We start from the raw sequence: 5693 nt of genomic DNA on the forward strand, positions 1-5693 counted from the left end.
TTAGTAGTAGTAGTAGTAGTAGTAGTAGTAGTAGTAGTAGTAGTAGTAGTAGTAGTAGTAGTAGTAGTAGTAGTAGTAGTAGTAGTAGTAGTAGTAGTATTTTGAAATTACTATTTCTATTAAAATGTAGGTCAGTTCTATACCACATACTCCCATGAGCATACAGCTCTAAGCGCTTTAAATAAATCTAAGCACAACATCCAGAGAGAACTTGGAGGGCCAGTTAAGTAGTGAGATGATCCTTCCCACCACTAGAGACGACCTCGAGTGCCCTGACCTGTACTGTTTAGTCTGGATTTGTTCCGCGCTGTTTACCGGTCAGCGCAATCTGAACGCGCGGCACGTTTTTTTTTGAACGATCGTATAATTGTGCGGCAATCTGAGGAGTGCGTTAATATTTAATATTTTAAACATAATAATTTTTAAAAAATCACTTCCATTTTTATTATTTTACTCACATCAAGGAAAATTCACATATGTTTTCAAAAGTGTAAAAATATGAACATTGATATTATAATTAAAATTAAAATAAACGTATGAAACTGAAGAGCTCACAAGAATGATGCAATGCCTGGTATCAAAAGTGTAAAAATATTAAAATTAAAATTAAAATTAAAACCAACATATTATGAAATCGAAGAGCTCACAAGAATGATACAATTATACGATCGTTAAAACGCGCAGCGCAATCTTAAGATTGTCGCGCAATTATACGATCGTTAATACGCGCAATCTTCAGACTGCACCGATCTGTAAATAGCGCAGGACAAGATATAACACGTCTGCCTGCCCCGTTTGTTTCGATTTCGTGAACAGAGGCACTGAAGTGACCTCTCCAGGGGGATAGACTGGGCCAAGTGTGTGGAGAGTAGTGGTGGGCGGTAATTAGGTTCCTGATTATTGAAAACTAGAAATGGTAGGAATCTACTTCGAACCAAATTACTTTCTAATGATGCAATTTCTTCCGGTGGTTACCTGGTTGGCCCCGAAATCTTCAGGATTAAAATAACTTTGATTTCGGAACACTACGAGGCACCAACTTGTTTATTTTTCCAAAAAAAATAATTTTAAAAAAGAAGATTTTAATGACTAAAGCAATTAATTGGTAACCGCTGGCTTATGTACAAAAAAAAAAAAGAAAAAAAGAAAAAGGAATCGGAACTTTTCTTCCGCAGCACTACTCTTGGGAATCGGTTGCGGAATTGATTCTTTACCAAGCTCTAGCGGAGAGCCTGGTCCAAATGAGAACAGAGCAATTCATTTGGCACTGGCTTGGCTACAGGGGATGCCGGGGGTAGGTTGGGGCGACGACCCAAGCACCATGGGGGCTCCAGACCGAGTTATTCCTCAATGTTAACTCCTAAAGTCTCTTCCACACCTGGGATATTGGCGAGGGACTGCGAGGTTTGGGGTTTGGTGTGAGTTTTCCGTCTTCTTGATGGACCGCCTCCAAGGCTTACAAGCTTCATCTACCCAAGGCAGTGGACCGAGAGAGAGAGAGTGTATGTTTGTGTGTGTGTGCGTGTGCGTGTGTGTGTGTGTGTGTGTGTGTGTGTGTGTGTGTGTGTTTGAGGGGGGAGCGGGGGGAGCGGGGGCGGGGGGCAGAGAGAGAGAGAGAGAGAGAGAGAGAGAGAGAGAGAGAGAGAGAGAGGGGGGGGGGGGAGGAGGAGGGAGAAAGGTGAAGGAATTCGATTTTCTTTGGTGTATTAGAGGACTTTGTTATGAGAAAGTTCAACATTTGTTTCGTTGCTGAAACGTCACTTTGACCCAATTAAAGAATAATTCTTAAGGTTTTGAACCCAGGGCCTATTTAATGAGAGGCGAACAACGTTCCTCTAAACAACGAGATCCCCGTTCAGAACCTATTCTTATTTAAGACTGGCCCGTGGGAAAATGAATAGGGTAATTTAGTTTAAATTCAGTTCATTTTAATCATAAGAGACAATTAAAACAAGCATTAATTATTTAACAGTGGATGCAAATTACTTTTCTGACCTATTTAGACAAATCAATATTACCCCGTATCAAAATCCGATATAAATTGGTGTATTCTTTCAAAAACTATTCTCAAAAAGCCGTTTTTAATTTTTAAAATGGATGGCGTATATTATTTATCTTTGAAGCGACCTGGACATAGTCTCTTTTTATCTAGGAAAGCACGAATACATAAATGTCGTCGAGTGTTGTTGATAATAGTTTACAGGGATATGAGCTGATTACTGGACAATCTCTTAGAAATCCCCCAAGCCAATTCCGATGCAGGCTTCTCTTTATGGCTTAAGTGTGCGCAACAGCCCCTGTTATCGATAGTAAGAGGGAAATTTAACCAGGCTGAATTATGCTGATTTTGTGCCAGCAGGTGACTGCAGTGTCCTATAACTTTTCCAAGCTAAAGAAACTTCCAAAGTTCTGAATTACAGTCAAACCTGTGTAAGACGGCCACCCATTGTCAAGGAGAAAAGTGGCCGTATAAGACGGGTGGCCGTCTTAGGCAGGACTGATCAAGATAAAAACAAACCATTCCCATCTGAAGTCCCAATCGAAAGTAGCTGCATTGTTATTGTTTTTGTTGTTGCTAGTTTGTATTTTGTTTGTTATTTTTACTTTGTTGCTGATTTTGCGCAAGGGTGACATAGTGACAATAAAACGAAATGTATCAGACGAGAAAGACCGAGTGCCATGTTAAAACAAACACATGGGTCGCCACCACTCGGAGAACGAGCGACGCTTCTGTCGCAAGTTCGTGTTGACGTCCTTTGTTACTTTGTTACAGACTGGGTAAACAGTGACCACTCATCTCACTTACGATTTGTGTATGAGGTTTGGGCGGGGCTTACGGGTTATGAAGGATCACACGCTTACCTGACCAGCAGCTGAAAATCGGTACCAATTGGTCAACAGTGGGAGGGGCCTATGCAACATGATCGTTTGGAGGGACTACCTAACAACAACGAGAAGTGATTGGATTATGACGGCTCGCCCACAACGCCAGGGGCCAATGCACAATTTATGACAAAACGTAATGGAGTCTCTAAGGTGGCCGTCTAAGACAGGTGTTTTTGCTCAGTGCGATAGGGGTTGTGTGTTAAAATATGGTGGCCGCGGCCGCGTTGGACAGGTGCCCGTCTTACACAGTTAAATTATATAGAAAAAACGCAAGGGGGGAAATGGAAAGTGGCCGTTTGTACAGGTGGCCGTCTTATAGAGGTGGCCGTCAGGGCAGGTTCGACTGTATTATTATCATGCTCAGTTCAAAATACATTCAGTAAGCCAATGCAAAACTAAGTCAATGGCTGCAGAACGTAACCGTTTTGGTCTCTGAAAAAAGTCGTTGTGTGTTATTTTCAACTTGAGTACACAGTAAAATCTCCTGCTGTTTGTGAATTTGAAAGCATGCCACTTGAAGAATGAGCCGAGTTTTTCATCGTCATCATCATCATCATCATCGTCGTCAATGCCTTTCACCCCCGGCAGGGTATAGGTCACATACAAGCTCCTTCCATGTATCTCTGTCCTGGGTCATCCTTCCAAGCTCGTTCCAAGTCAGCATCATCTCTCTCATGCCCCTTTCCACACATCTCCTCCATGTTTCCCGTGGCCTACTCCTGGCTCGTGCTTCCTGTGGATTCCACTGCAACGACTGTCTTTTGATGTTTCCCCTGGGCTTTCTGAGGGTGTGTCCCATCCATCGCCACTTTCTTTTTCAGGCTTGATCATTATTTTTCCCCCTTCTTTTTACGTTTGACAGGCAATTGGCATCTGACAGATGACAGTTATTATCTCTTGTACCTCTATCCCTCTCTGTAAACCGCCACCTCCTCCAAGTTGATGCTCCATGGATTTAATTCTTTTTTCGAACCGGCTTGAAAGATGCATCCAGAAGTTACAAGATCCCCTTGGCCACAGACCAGGTTCATTTGTCAAACGCTGCTAATCGAACCGCAATAATCCAAATCACCGAGAGAGAATCCACAGTCGGGGTCAGCTCAGTGTTCTACGGTTTATTGAAAAAGAAAACCAGTTCATTCACGGTGAGTACTCAGTTCTTTCGTAAAGAGGCCTGCATTCTCTCTCTCTCTTTCTCTCTCTCTCTCTCTCTCTCTCTCTCTCTCTCTCTCTCTCTCTCTCTCTCCAAGTGTTTTTACGCCCCCCGTCAACAAAACTTAGATCATTTAGGAGGTGGGCTGTGATCTGTCAGGGCCAGCCTTAGGCAGAGAGAGATACAAAGTCCCAGCCCAGCAGAAAAACAGACATTCGATAAAAAATCGAACTGGAGTCTCCTGCATGCGAGGGTGAAACCCCGGACCACTACACCACAGACGCTGGTGAAAAAAAAAAAAAAAGTGAACCAGGAGATCGTAAAACAGATGGAAGAGAACGTAGACGCAGATACATATAGACAAATACAAAAAGTTTCAAATCAGGGAATAACAATGTAATAAAGAGATCCCTTCCCACCCTGTTAAAAAGTGGATAAATGATAAAGGCAAGAAATAATTTCTTAAAGGTTAGGCAATACATGTTCTCCAAAACCAAAGACGTAAATGGGAGCGAAGAATGTTCACCTACAATAAACTGATATTTTAATAGACAAAGGGAAGGTTTCAAGGAGGTGGTCAGGATACCAAGAACAGCCTTTCGAAGATAATGGGAAAGAAGAGTTTGTAACAAGAAATAGAGAACGGAACTGATTACCAATTAATTTTAAAAGAAAAGAGCACAAGAAACCACTATAAGATGGGCAAAAGTAAACGCTTCGGAGTTAGTTGAGGAGATTGTTACTTTAGGAGGATGGCCTATTGAAATAACAACCATGCTGTTTAATACCAGTGTAAGACACTCTCCTGTGCATCATCTAAGAAAGAACAATAGCAGTCACGATTGAAGGCCATGAATAATAATAATAATAGATAGCATTTGTATAGCGCATATCCCCGCTCATCAGCAGGCTCTATGCGCTTTACACTATATTATTACCCCAGCAGACCATAGAACACTCCGAAACATTCTCAGCTTCCTGGGAAGCATGAAGGAGCATGAGCAACGAAGGCAGGACAATGACAAACGTTCATTTTGCCGACGACATTGAGGGCCTATTTGGACAAGAGCAAGGCCTGGTCAACTTGATAAATCATCTCGAAGAGGCCCCCACTGTATATAGTACGCAAATGCAGTGTAGAGAAGACCTAGTTGATAACAAATCTCTACCTCAGAAATAAATCGTTCTATCTGCTTGGCATCTAGTTTTGAGAAATTTGACGTCAATGCTTTTGAATTTCACATAATGTTAAACTTTTTCCAATACCTTTTTGAATATCTTTGTAAATACTCGTCGAATAATCCTACGATTTTGATAGAGCAGATAGATTGTTTGGTTTCTGACCAAAACAGCCAAAACATAATGTCAAATAGAACTTTATAATTCTGAGGTAGCAGAATAGCACCATGGTATCAGCACTGACATCACCTAACTCCTTACTCCATGCATTTTACGGATTCAAGCCGTAATAATTTAATGATTCATAACCAAAGATAGTAAATAACAAGATGGGCCACTCAGCCAAAAAATTGTCCGCAGGAAGTATGCTCTTTGCTTCAGATGGCGCTGCAGTCTGTTTTGAAGCTCTCTTTCGTTTTTCCAGAAGAAGAATAGGAATAGCACCTCCTGCGTGCGCAGATCGACTGCTGTTCAT

Source organism: Aplysia californica, unplaced genomic scaffold (assembly GCF_000002075.1).
Source record: "Aplysia californica isolate F4 #8 unplaced genomic scaffold, AplCal3.0 scaffold00139, whole genome shotgun sequence".
Taxonomy (NCBI): Eukaryota; Metazoa; Mollusca; class Gastropoda; order Aplysiida; family Aplysiidae; genus Aplysia; species Aplysia californica.